This window comes from Pholcus phalangioides, unplaced genomic scaffold, assembly GCF_987345545.1.
Source record: "Pholcus phalangioides strain wild (caught in Gottingen) unplaced genomic scaffold, Ppha-v1.0 ptg000015l_1, whole genome shotgun sequence".
NCBI lineage: Eukaryota > Metazoa > Arthropoda > Arachnida > Araneae > Pholcidae > Pholcus > Pholcus phalangioides.
Genome location: NW_028301608.1, coordinates 93,932,068 through 93,946,704, shown reverse-complemented (window position 1 = coordinate 93,946,704; position 14,637 = coordinate 93,932,068). Strand labels below are relative to the sequence as shown.

Sequence of the window (14,637 nt, the reverse complement as noted above, 5' to 3'; positions counted from 1 at the left end):
CTGCGATGTAAAATAATGATATGCTATTATGTTTCCACCTTTTTATAGATAAGGTTAAGCATATCATCTAAAATTTATCTGGCTTGCTTGGGATATACTGTGTAAATGGACATCTTGTTTTTCAGGGTGAAAGTTAATCGTCGACAGTTAGATTGGGCCCGGGTTTGTAGCAAGTGGCACAGGGCATGCCGCTGGGTGGTCGTGTGGGCATCGTGGTGGACTCTCCCTTATCCCGAGGATCCAGGTTTAAACCCCGTTGACGGCACACAGATGGTCGGCTGAAGTTGGTTCTCTGCGGTTTTCCAGCTTCGAAGCGCGAATAGGAGCCGGTCTCCCATTTGAAAATGTCTCTCCGCAGAGAGGAGGCAGTCCTACACCACGATACTGACAAAACATGAAAATTCAAGCATTTCCATCTTTACTTCATAAAATGGAAACCAGATGGCAGAATGAACACGAAACAATCGCAGCTTGAAAACATAAATACGTTAGGGTCGAGCATACACTCAGAAGACACATTCCGGCATGTGCCGATTCGTTAGAAATTCCATGGAGGAATGTGCACGAGGTGCATGTTCGGATAAGTAGTAGTAGCAAGTTTCACTTTTTATCAGGGAAAACTCATATTTAGGAAAAACCGAAAAACACAGGTGGCTGTATTATTTTAGGTCATACCTTTCCAATCATTGAGTAGAAATTACACCAAATTTGTCTCACAAGAAAAGGGTCCCAAGGTGCCATACTCAAAAATTATGAAAAAATTCAAGTACATTCATCTCAACCAGAAACATAATAAGGACCAGAAAATTAAGGACGGAGTGCAATTAATAAAGGCGTAGAAAATTAATAAAAATGACTACAGTTGGCTGCTCATCGCCTACAAAAAATTATTTTCACACTTTTCACACTCTATAGCTTTACTTTTTCTTTCCCCCCCCCCTCTTTCTTTGTATATGCTATACGCTATGGTAAGGCGACTTGATAAGGCCCCTATTCTAGTGGCTATACGCTATCGTATATTGTTTGAATGACGTCACTCAAGATTGAAGGGTTGCAGTACTTTTTAAATAAGTCTTGGCTTCTATTGATGTTCAAAATATTAATATTAAAAAAAAATTTAGCGACCCAATAATATTTTCGCCGGATATTCCTATATATATATATATATATATACATATTCTTTTTTTTAATGAGTAGAATTAGTGGCAATTTTTTCTAAACTTTGTCGAAGCATGCCATCTCTGGATCCTTTCCTCGTGTTCGTGAGAACTTTGATGCGAAGTTTGAAACACTTGGTGGAACATTTGCGATTGATTTTGTCAGGAAGAATTTTCTGAGTGATACTCTTACCTTTGGAAGTGGTATATTCTTTGCCCTAAACACTTGTGATTCGTATATTATATTGCGTTTGTACCTGCCTGAATTGACGACCAATTTTTCTGCTTTTCTTCAGAGTTTTCACGTCTGAATTCAAATAAGTGATGTCGCTTGTGGGGTTTCTGCACCAAACGAATATTTCAGGGACGCAAGATGGGGGTATACACAAAGTTTTTTTTTTAATGGGTTCCTGCATCAAACGAAGCGTCAATCAATCAACTTCAAGAAAACAATACAAACTCATTTTCGAATTTTTTGTTAGTTATGGAATGTTTCCTGAAATAAGCACTTCAATTAGAATTTTGTTGCTACTCTGTCTCACCTGAAACTAACTAAAAATTCAACGTTTCTCAGTGTAGTATTCGTTAAAGTATTTGAATTAAAAAATTGGAGAAAAGTTGGGAAAAAGCAGCATAACAACTAATGAGCAACGTTCTTACCCTCCTATATACATGCTGTTCTTTCCAAACCTTTTTCTGATTTTTGAATCTATTTAACAGAATATTGCGGTTAGAAACGTGGATTTTCTTTTTTTTTGTGGCCCCAGAGAGACAGGGAAACAACTTTCTAATTATTTTTTTTTTGAGGGCAGGGTGTTTGTATAAAAAGGTATTTTTTAAGTCTGTAACAGGCAAGCTGTTGACAAGGATGTACAGTAATACTTTTATTCACGAGACACGTGAGACTTAAGTTGTATCGAGAGAAGAAGACATTCTCGAGGAGTTCGATTTTAACCTTCATGACGAAGGGTTGTGTGTTTCGCAGGTTAATGTAAAATAAAGGAATGCTTCATGTTCGTCGCTTCGTATACACCTCACCAATCGTCACATTGGCGCCCAACGTTTTAAAATAGACGCGTGTGTGTTTTTTAGCGAAGCGGACATCCTAATTAGGTACCAAGTGAGTGAAAATGGCCTATTTAGCGAAATATCGAAAAGACGAACTCCGTCGCCTTGCCGAAGAGGTGGGCGAACCTACCGAACCCGAGATGAAAGTGATAGAGCAGAAGAAAGAATTCGACGAGAAGAAGCCGAAGAGAGGAACCGGCGAGCAGAAATGCAGTTCGAACTCGAGAGACTGAGGATAGAAGCGGAGAAGTGCCAAGCTTCCGTTCGACCGGCTGTGACAAATCGGGACTTTCAAGTGTCAGTTCCGCGTTTTGAATTATCGGATGATATTTCATTGTTTTTGGTCCTGTTCGAACGACACATGGGATTACACCAGATTCCGGAAGAATTGTGGATTACGTATCTCATCAATAGCTTACCGAAGGAGGTGGCTAGGATCTGTGCCAGGGAGCCTGACCGATAGTTCAAGGACTATCGGTATGTCAAGGAACTGCTGTTAAAGCGATTTAAGCTACATGCGGACAGATTTCAACAACTTTCTGTAGAGCATCGGAAGAACTCTGAGAGTTCATGGCGTGATTTTTATTTTGAGTTGAAAACGTATCTTGAAGGGTGGTTAACAGAAGTTAAGGTTACACATTCGAGGACTTGATTAATCTAGTCATAGCTGATCAGATGAAGGAGTGCCCTCCACAAGTGAAAGAACATTTCATCCATGTATGTTTCATCGGGCCATGTTGATCGGAACTAGCTGAGAAACTCGACGCGTATGAAGATGCCAGGAGTACCTTTACAAAGAAATTCAATCAGCAGTACGATGTCGAGGGTCGTCGAAAACAAACACCGAGGAAATATCCATGGACGTCATCAAAACCAGTGATTCCACAGACCTTTCGTGCAGATGAACAGACACTTCCCATGATCAGCCTGGATGAACAGCGACCTATAAGCTGCTATGGATGTGGATATCCTGGGGTAATTAGAGCGCAGTGTCCGATGTAATCCTGAAACGACAGCGACAACCGCTCAGTTTGGTCAGTTGGAACTGAATCTATGCTCTTCTGTAACAAAACCCGTTGCATTGTTAAAAATTCATGTAAATGGCAAAGTGGGAACTGCCTGTGCCGACAGCGGTGCTACGCACTGTATCGCAAGTGATACTCTACATCGTATTTTGAAAGAGCAAAACGCCGATTTCCATCGGGAAACTATCGAGATGTGTCTTGTAAACGGACAGCAATCAACGGTGAATGTGTTGACCACAACGGTATTGGTCAACATCCAATGGAAGCGACTAAGGACGAAATTTATAGTTCTTCCTGGAATCGTCGGTAACAGAACTCTTTTGGGAATCGACTTTCTAGAGAAAGCTGGTATCGTGTTGGATCTCAAGCGAAAGCAATGGTTCTTCGGGGAAAATACTCGGAAGCCATTCCACTTCGTGAACGAGTCTAAGGTTAAAACTGTTCAACATGTAGTAGAGCATGTCAACTTGAATTCTTGCCAACTACGACAAGTTGAAGGAGAGCAACGGAAACAAGTGCTGAACAGGTCGTGGAAAAAAAATGAAATTTTTTTCAGTCCAGGGGGAGGGAACACTCCCGAAGGCAAACTTCACCATGGTGATATGCCATCCGAACCCCAGGGGTGGGATCGGTCTAGACGTCTCAGGAACCAAACAGGTCGCGTCCGTGACTATCCACGTCCTGCTGTCCATAGCGACGATCCGCAAGAAGCTTTCATCACCAATCGGTGCAAGGACAACCACGAGTTACTCCGACAGGCAGGCAAGTACTAGACTTACGTTTCCGCAGGAACGAACGAGTCGAACTTTCCGGTGCCAGGCGACGCAGTCCAGGATCACCAGGATATTATCACATACGGCATCGTTGTAAAATGCCAAGCCAAACAATAACGTCTAGCAATAGGTTCCGTGAGTCAAAGATCCAAACAAGTGTAAGCAGTGCTAGAGAGGGGAACGATAAATGTAGGGGGAGTGGCTTTAAATATTCTGATCAAAACCCTAACGCGCGTCGATCAGAAGGTCGCAGCCATGTCCAAAGAGGTCGTGAAAACAGGTTGACTCCCTTGCGAAGCCTTACAAGAGTTTCTGTGAAGCAGAAGGTGGAACAAAAACGGGATGAACGCAAAGGTTATGTTGACAACGGTTCCAGGCAGAGTTCTCGAAGGAAGAACTGGTCGACAAAGTTCACGCCACAATGAGATGGACCGTACCCTGTGCTAGTCCAGAGATCGCCTGCGAGGTACATAGTCGCTGATCCGGCCAAATCGTGTGTCTCTGTCAGCTTATATCGTACTTCTGCTTTCACACCATGTGCGAAACCGGATGCTGTATCCGTAGTGCCATCACGAAAGAAGGGACGACCACTCAAAGTTGGAACTAACAAGAATACTGAACAACTTCCCATAACGCCTATTGCTGGTTCCTTGCCGGGACGTCCGCGAAACCAGAGGGGGAGTATGTAACAGGCAAGCTGTTGATAAGGATGTACAGTAATACTTTTAATCACGAGATACGTGAGACTTAAGTTGTATCGAGAGAAGAAGACATTCTCGAGGAGTTCGATTTTAACCTTCATGGCGAAGGGTTGCGTGTTTCGCAGGTTAATGCAAAATAAAGGAATGCTTCATGTTCGTCGCTTCGTATACACCTCACCAATCGTCACAAGTCTCAATTTTTTTCTATTTCACGTGTTAAGAGGTAATTTATAATTTTTATTGAAAAGATAGACAAAATTCTGAAATCATAAATTTTTTCACAGAAATGAGGGTGAAATAATTGCGGATTTAGAGGGAAATATATAATTCAACAATCAGTGAGTGTTTTGTTGATAAAAGAAAAATAAACTTAAAATAACTTAAGGAAAAATTAAAATTGTCTAACTAAAAACTGAAATGTTTGGTTTTGGTTGCTATCAACAACGTATGCTGAACGAATGTTTCGCGATATACGGGAATCTGGCTCTGGATATCGGAATCGTGGCCGGAGATTTATTCTGCGACAACAACATTTACTTCAGTGATCATTGAAAGACTTATCTGACAATATCGTGGTTTCAAATTCGTTGCACTCTCGTACAGGTATGAGTTTACTTTATTGGTAGCCAAAATAAATCATCGGTAGGCAATAGTGATTCACAATGTTTCATGATCAAATGAGTACGTTTAGTGATTCAGTAATCCCGAATCTCGTTTATTCTGTTATTCTGTACAAATAATGCGTCACCTCTAGACACATTAGAGCAGTGTTTCTCAACAAACTGGTTTTGGGTTCAGAAAAGGTTAGAAGAGTTCTCTCCCGATACGCGAATCTGGCGCACGATATCAGAATCGTGACCGGAGGTTTCGAAATTTATGGGGTTCTTCTATCCCACAAACATTTACTCCAGTGATCATTGAAGGCTTATCTGACAAGTGTTCAAATCCGTTGTTCGCGTGTATAGGCATAAGTTTATTCATCGGTATTTCTCAAAAAAATTATTTATACGCATTCCGTTTATTCTTGTCCATACAAAGAGTCGCCTCTGGACTCACCAGAACAAAGATGCCTAACCTTGCGAGTCGTATTAGACCGACGACAGCTATCACTATGGCTCCAGCACGCGATTTAAAATTAACATAAATTAATATCTTAACCTTTTCAAGTATCACTTTATGAAATAATGAAACATATATCATGCGTTTAGGTAGGTCTACAAAAGATTTTGGTGGGTCATTTTAGTTGTTATTAAGACAGGCCCGTCATTTAGGAGGAAGGGCCTAAATGATGCCCCCCCCTCGGGTTTTGAAAATACACTAAAAATGGTATATATATATATATATATACATACATTGAGTACATGTGCTTTGCCCCCCCCCCTCCCTGGAAAAAGTTGTAATGACGACCCTGTATTAAGGCCTACAAGTCTATTTTTTTAAAAATAAGAATTAGTTCGTATGTAACGAATTTATTTACTTAGAATAAATTAATTTAAAAAACTAAATAAATTATTTATTAATAATTAAAAACACTTGAAGCTAGAAACTTGATTTTCCGATTTTGAGAGTTCACTACAAACTTGCAGCACCTTGAGTGATACCGAAGTTATTGCTTAATGACTCAGGTGACGAAAATACTGAACAAAATGATCCAGAGGAATTACGAAAAAGTAAGTGAAAAATGCTGAACTCGTGCTGTAAAAACACTGCGTCATTTTCTGGAGCAAACTGAGAAGATAAGGCCCAAAATATTAGCCGCTCTTGCTGTTATAGATGAAATTGTGAGGGGGCTCACATAGTGCAAACAATATTTATCAATCTGAACTTGTGGATTATATTAGATATGGTATGTAAATAAAATTAAATTGAACAAAAAAAAAATCGAACGTATTTAAGTGCATTTGCATACACTATGCAATGCTGATTGTGTAACCAATAATTTCATTAGTATATAGTAACGTATAGTACGACATTTTTTAATTTTATCAATCAAATTTTTCAAAATTCTTGACGTGTCTATTCTTACTGAAAAAAAAACCTGTGTTCCTCGAAATTTTCTCTGTATCGAATTTTTTCTCAGTCCCGTCAATTTCGAGATAGAGAGGTTTGGCTGTATTTTGAAGTACCATCAGCACTCTACGCTGAGAATAAAAATGAAAGATACCAATTCAATGCAAATATGTTGAATATACTACAATGTTGTAGGAATATTTAATTCATTTAATCACGGAGAGAAATCCATAATTTGTTTCATACATTTTTACGGCACTCTTTTTGGAGTTCAAAAGTGTATACAATGCAATAAAAACCTTATACAAAAGTGTAATGAAGTTAACACTTTTATATAACTGAATTTAATTAATTTACCTATTAATTATAATTTATTTGGTTGGCAAATAAGTACCACAAAGGTAGTATTAACAACTTGGATTTGGAAAATATATCAAGAACAGGATAATCTGTTAGTACACTATGATGATGGGTCTGCCTTCCGATACAACGACAATCCTTAAAAAGATTTATTTTTATGATTTTAGCTTACCCCACTGAGTATCGTTATATCGGTATTTCATTCATTTGTTCTGAAAATAAAATAAAATAAACCACGCTAACATTATAATGGAATTACAATTCATACCCCATTGCTCATAATTGATGAAAATTGTGATTAATAAAAAATTGTTACAGAATTACTATATAAGAGATAATTTCTGAACTACTCATAGAGAAATACTTTCAGAATTGCCAAGAGTAATAATTCATGGTAAAAAAGAGAAAGTTTTAAAGAATAAATATATCATAATTAATGAAAACTTAAAAGGAATGAAAAAGTTTCAGAATTATCCGGAAAATTTTCATTTTTAAAATAAAATAAGTGATTAATAAAAATAATTAATTAGTTAATTAAATTAATTAAAGGAAATTTTATTTGTGAAAATCGAATGAAAGGAATAATTTCAGAGTAGATGAAAGTGTTCAGTAATATGAGGAACCGTGTTTAGTAACTGACAATACCACGGTATGACTTGGTGATCCGCGGGCTTTGTGGAAAGTTTAATTTGGCCCGCAATGTGTCTGGAAGGTTAAATAATTTCAGAGTAGATGAAAGTGTTCAGTAATATGAGGAACCGTGTTTAGTAACTGACAATACCACGGTATGATTTGGTGATCCGCGGGCTTTGTGCAAAGTTTAATTTAGCCCGCAATGTCTGAAAGGTTGAAGATCTCTAGTGTAAGAAGCCTATATCCCCCAATTGAGTAGCATTTCATATTCAAAATTATGACCTGTCGTATATATAGAGTCTCCATTTTTTTCTTGAATTTATATCCTCTTCAGACCCGAACAAAAACTGGCTATTGATTTACTTTTGATTAATTTGTGTTTATTTTATGACGAAATGCCCTTTAAGAAATTTTTTAAATTGGTGACTAATTAATTAACTAATTTTGTTAGATATGTTTACTAGAACCATTTAGATACACATACAAAGTTTGCTGAAAAAAGTATCCGACCATAACTTTTTCGTGTGTGAACCAATGAAGCTTGGATTGGTGCACGTATGTAGGCAATTCCAGCGCGCATGCTTGATTTTATTTCCGGCCGGTAGACCGCCGATGAATGGGGAAGTGTAAGTAAGTGAGCACACCATCACATTTTCGTTTTCGACAGCCAGGAAAAACTTGAACAACGATACCCGATTAACCGTGAAGGAGAGGCCTATTGCGACACAGAATATCTTGGCAGTAGTCCTTGGTCATGGTTATGTCGTGTTGTGCGTACTTTCCCCTGGAAGCAGGGCCGTCATTTCAACTTTTTCCGGGGGAGGGGGGCAAAGCACATGTACTCAATGTATGTATATAAATGTATATATATATACACTAAAAATGGTATATATATATATATATATATACACTTAGGGGGGTTTATACACAAAAAGGGTTTATATATATACGTATATATATATATATACCATTTTTAGTGTGATCTAATCATGATCTAAGAATCGAAATCTAAATTGATATTATAGCGTCCTTGGCACGTCTGGACTCGATAATCAAAGTTCCGTTGGTGGCGGTCCGTCCGCGTTCATTGGATGTCACAAGTTATAGTCGCTATGCCGTACAACGACGAATCGATGTCACGTTTGCGTCACACGGAGTCCTGGTCCAAGTCAGCCAATGTTCGGACACCCTGGTGTTTTAGCTCATTCTAGGCACACATTCCTGTTCCATAAGTATCCTACATCTTAATTCTCCTGGAAAATTAGGAGATTTTCATCATTCCCGAAGCTACATCGGCTGGCTAGCTGGACTATGGGTGGCATTGATTTACCACGTTTACAGATAAGTGTTTATAGTTTCTCCAATAAAGTTCGCCGTTCAACGACGTATTAGTTTCGTGAATTTCCAGTACCCCTACGTGGCCGCAAGTTGTAGACCCTCCCTGGTACCAGCTTTACTGGTCTGGAAGGCTGAAATTCATCCTGCTTCTTCCGTAGTCCACCCTTCTTGTCGTGCAGCAAATATAGATTACGGTCTAAAAATTGAATCAAATTTTGAATGCGCGAGAGAAGTTCATTGGACTTTTTAGTATTCCTCTCTTGAATGCCGTCATCTCATTTGTGAGATGTCACTTTGTGACATCTGACCAAAATGAAACGCTGATGTGTGTGGACATTGGCAGACGTAATGCCATAGCGAGCCCGTAGCACCACACTTACAAGCATTGTGAGATGATCGTCCAAAGCGCTGCAAGTATGTCGGAAATGGACCATGCTCAGTTAAAAGGATCGTTTTTGTTCGCGGCCACACACAACTTGCGCAAAGACACTCGACGTTGCATCTTGTAGGCGTCTTTTGTTGAGTTCTTGTTCCATTCAACTTGCCAAAGATGAAGCATTCTGTCTTTCAAGATATTGCGGACATGACTCCTCGGCCAAGGTAGAACAACCAAGTCTTTTAATGTTGTCGCCTCCTTGGCAAGTTGATCGGCTTTTTCATTTCCAGCAATACCTACGTGCGCTTTGACCCAGACTAATCTTATGTTGTCGTGAGCGCGTAGGATAAGACGAATACTTCGTACGTCAAGGTTAGGTGAACGAGGATCTTGTATGGCTAGGAGGCCAGATGCGCTACCTGTCAAGATTGTCACTGGATGAAGCATCTCTTCCGCACGTTTAACAGCATTGAGCATCGCAAAAATCTCGGCTTGGAATACGCTATTCTCTTTAGCTAACCTTCGACTCCATTGCTCCTCTATTGAACCATCTTCCGCTAGTACCACATACGCGCAGGCAGTAGCCTTTTATGTTTTAGAGCCATCAGTGAATATTTTCTTAGAGCCTAAGGAATCTATATTATCAATACCAAATGGCACTATTTGAGACTTGGTGAGATTTCTGCTTGGGTGAGAAACAGCCATTGCTTATGTCGCTGCTCAAATTGGTGTGACAAAATTCGCTGCTCGTCCAATATTATGTCCTTTTCAAGATGTAGCAGTCTGGTCTTAAGAGCCTCGTACTCCATGTACATACTCAAAGCTGGGTTGCCTGTAGCCCCATACAAAACTTCATTCGCGGTTGTAACGTATGCTCCTGTAACATATAGAAGAAAGGGACGCTGTGCGATATCCAGACCTCTCTTTTGCTTTTGAGTTGGGTGCTGATACCAAGTGGCGCATACGTATGAAAGTTGCCTTTGTACAATAGTCTTATACAAGATGTTTCGAAAGGCTCGCTGCATTCCCCATTTCTATCCGGCCAATCTGCGCAATAATTTCAGTGTGTCATTTACTTTATCGACCTGTTTTTGGATGTGAGCCATAAAGTTCAATTTAATGTCAAAATACACAACAAGGTATCGTATTATCTGAGACGGTCGAATTCGTATACCTTAAATGCAGATCTTAAGTTTCTTCTTTTTCTTTGGGTGCGGCCTCGAGAAGCTGGTTTTTTCTACTTCCATTTGTAGTTTATTATTAGCCAGCCAATTGTGCTCAACTTTCTGAACACTGCCTGTGCTTCATCCGTTATTGCTATATGTGGTCTTCGCCGGATATAACAGTCATTAGATATAGCAGTCCGACGTATATATGCGAAATCTTTACCTTTTTTTGCAGTATATTCAATGACTGCATGTGAAATGGACGACTTCGGTGATGTCACAATCTTCGCGCGGAGGCTTCCTGCTATAGAAGGTGTTGACCAAACCACGTTTCCCTAGCGATAGCGTGATTGGTTTTACGCACGGAAAATTATGGTCGGATACTTTTTGAGCCTCAGTGTGTATATGTGTACCTTAGGTCTTAACTTGGAAGACGAATCATTGGAAAAATCCATGTAAAATTGTTAATAAATGAAGGTACCCTTACGTGAACCTTGGAGCGAAGAAGGTATTCGTAAAACTCAAAATAATGGCCGAAACTTTTTTTTTAATGAATATGAACAAGAATCGGTTCACGAATCTTACTGAAGTAGTGGAATAACAAGAATAATGATCTTTCCACGAAAAATACTACAATAACAAGTTTTTTTTCTTGGTTTTATGGATTTCTCCAGATCACTTTTTTTAATCACAATATTCTCACCTGCTGAGATTTCGATGATTTTGAGATTTGGAGAGAGAGAGAGAGTACGTGAAAATTTAATGTCATACGAAAATATCGTTATCTCAGAAAACCGACTGAGTAAACTTACAAGTTTTCATGTATCCATTCATATAAAAAGAGCCAGATCATATTTCCCTTTGCGTATTTTATATGAACGTTGTATTTTGTGGTAAATCGCAGGAAAACTATGAGTTTCATGCTCAAATCAGCGAGTTTGGCATTGACCATCGTTATTCTAACCATAGGTAAGGAGCTTTTTGAAATTATATCAATTTACAAATACAAATACAACGCCACAACAGGCAAAATGCCCAACGAGGTGGCTGATAAAGAGATGCCCATAAAAATATGGATGTCATATATTTAAAAAAAAAAAACAGCAACCCTATTAAAAATGCAATTAACAGAATAGTTAAGTATAAAACCTCAGAGAAAACGTCTTATGATATATATACCAACATTATCATCACGTGCAATCAGATTTATGATGCTGTTAGGCATCTTCTCTAAATCTGCGTTGCATGTACCCTCAAAAAATTCACTTTCGAGTACATACTTATATTCACCGCAAAATATTTTTTATTTATTTATTAGTAGATAAACTAAATTCAGTTAGCGCCCACATAAAATTTAAATAAGATTTATAGTTAAATTCAGTTAGAGAGAGATGTATTGCCCTAGTAAAGCTTTATCGTGATACAATTTGGTAGTACAATACACAAAAAGTAGCAATACAGAAAACTTAACACTTTCGGTGATCAGGTGGTATTAAATGCCGATGTTATTAGACGTCCTCGGAAGAACTTAAATATGTGTGACAAGTTTTCAATTATAAGTATTAAAGGATATTTTTCGAGCGAAAGTGCATAACAATATATCATTGTGTAGCGATTTTGAAAAATCTAAAAAAATATATCGTTATTGGGGGGGGGGGGGGTAGTAAAAGATATTGTCCTGTCGAGAGAGATTTAGCATTTGTCTGTAGAGGCGATTTCAAACAATACTTGAAAAATATCGTTGTAAAGGGATTCCTCGTTACATCGAATATCGTTGTAGAGGGATTCGTCGTTACATCGAATATCGTTGTAGTGAGGTTTCGCTGTAAATTTTATTCCCCCAAGAATATTTTGAAATATTGATTTTCAGATTTCAGAAACATATTCCTTGATAATCAATACTTGGAGACTTAAAAATATGCTTAATATAATAATTTCTATGAAGAGTTACATATTTTTTTTTCATGTAAAATCTATTTTATATGCTTATTTCATTTTTTCCTTTTTTTCGTACAGGGAGCGTAAGTTTTTTTTTACACCTTGAATGTGTGACTTATTTTAGACCATTTTATTTCCTAAAAATGAGTGATAGTGCCTATTACTCAGTGAGAGGCAGCGCACTGCAATTGTCCGTGTTAAGCGCACGTCCACGCCCATATACAAAGTCGCTCAACAAATCGCTCGATTTGTCGAGTGACAAGTCGCAGAACACATCCTGCGCGATTTTTTTAGATGTGTGTGGACTTGTTCTGTGAATTAGATTTGCGACTTTTCATATATAAAAGTCACAGAACATCTGACTTGTTCTGTGATTGTCTCGTAATACGTGTTCTGCCACTCGCTTAGTGGCAGAAATATAGTATATGATATTGTTTGTATATGATTGTGGACGCATCCTAAAAAGTTACCTATACAATGTACAGGGTGTTTATAATTATATTTCCCGTATTCTGAGTAGCTTCTGCAAAAAACTAACAGTCCGAACACAGCCAGATATTTTCAGGATATCTTACTGAGACGCTTAGACCTAAGTGGTGCCCGTTCTGGTGAACGTAATCCATTGGAATTTGGTGGGTCATGGGAAAAATATAACTAGGATAATGAAGAGTCACTTTTTCACTTGGTGGTCCAAAACTGAAATATTTTTATTCCGAAAATCACTCTCCCATGGACTTTTGGAAATTTGGCTGTTATTCGGATGAGTCTAGTCTTTAGTTTTTGAGGAAAAACTACTCAGAGTACGGGAACTACGCAAACCCCTGCGAACCAAGTCTTGGTCATGGCCCATATATTAAGAAGCCCTCATGTAGAGTTTGAAAAAAAAAACTCTTGTGAAAGCCGTTGTCGTCTTCTAGTCAAAGCATTTTTTTAATCTGCTTGCCAATATCCTAAGAGTGCGAAAAAAGAATCAGAAAAAAAAACTGTGAAGTTGTTCTGAACTGTGTTCTCACTGGCGTTTTGCATTTGTTATAGGACAACTCAGCGTCCGCTTACAATATCACTGCCGAAAAACAATATAAAACAAAGTATACTGATTCACCACTATTTCCGATTTTGTTGGCATCACTGTCCGTTCAAAAGCACACTCCGGTGACGTCGCAATGGTTCTTACAGGAGTATGACTTCATAATTGGTAAATATTTATCACGTGTTTTTTTCTGATTTTATTAACTCAGATTTTCAATTAAACTTATCGCTCCTTCATAACATCTATATTCAACATTCGAAGGTTTCAAAAAACATGAGTTAAGAGCTTTTGCGTTGCTTGCGTTAATTTCATTCTATTATTTTTTTTATAATTGCTAATAATATAAATGTATATGTTACTGTTTAAGGAGGTTCGGTAAAAAAGAATATAACTTATATTATTTTTCTCTGTTGTGGTCAAAATGACCGCTACCGTCGTTCTAGGTAGATCGAAATTCTTGTCATCTATTTGAGCAGTGGAACTTAGTTTTGATTGTTGTATCTTAATTTTTAACCTACTGCTATAAGGGTTACAAACTCAATCATAATATTTTGAAGCATTTTAATAACCAATAATTAATCAATTAATAATTAATTAATTAATTTAATAAACCCCCCAAAACAGTTTTCCTTTCATATTTCATTTATGTTATCACAATTTTTTTTGTGAAAAAGTTTTGGCATATAATGGGGTTAATAATGAGAGGAGAAAACGTGAAAGGTTGACCCTTTATATAAATTTCACTGATCCTAATTATAACTGGCATAATAGAAACAACCAAATCTTTTGTAGAATGCCTTTTTGATCAAGAATTCTTTCTCCATTTTGGGCAGGTGATAGTACACCCCCGCCCCCAACTGAACAATATAACAAGGAAGAGAAAATGATATTCCATAATTTTTCTATTATTTACACTATACTCATAATCCTAGGGGCCGTTCAAGTATTACGTCAGCAAAGTTTTAGCCATTTTTAAGCCCCCTCCCTTGTCAGCAAATGTCAGTGAAACTCTAACCCTCTCACCCCCCCTTGTCAGCAAGATTTCGTCATCACTGCCCCCTA

General features: G+C 38.1%; 1 pseudogene across 1 annotated transcript in view; it reads left to right on the top strand.

Moving 5' to 3' along the window:
• The first annotated feature begins 11,518 nt into the window (after positions 1-11,518).
• LOC149077087 (uncharacterized) overlaps positions 11,519-14,637 on the top strand; it is a 28,094-nt pseudogene continuing 24,975 nt past the window's right edge. Inside the window, exons 1-3 of the transcript XR_016193955.1 lie at positions 11,519-11,576; positions 12,624-12,628; positions 13,581-13,740. The product of XR_016193955.1 is annotated as an uncharacterized LOC149077087 (transcript). The remainder of the gene's footprint in view (positions 11,577-12,623; positions 12,629-13,580; positions 13,741-14,637) is intronic.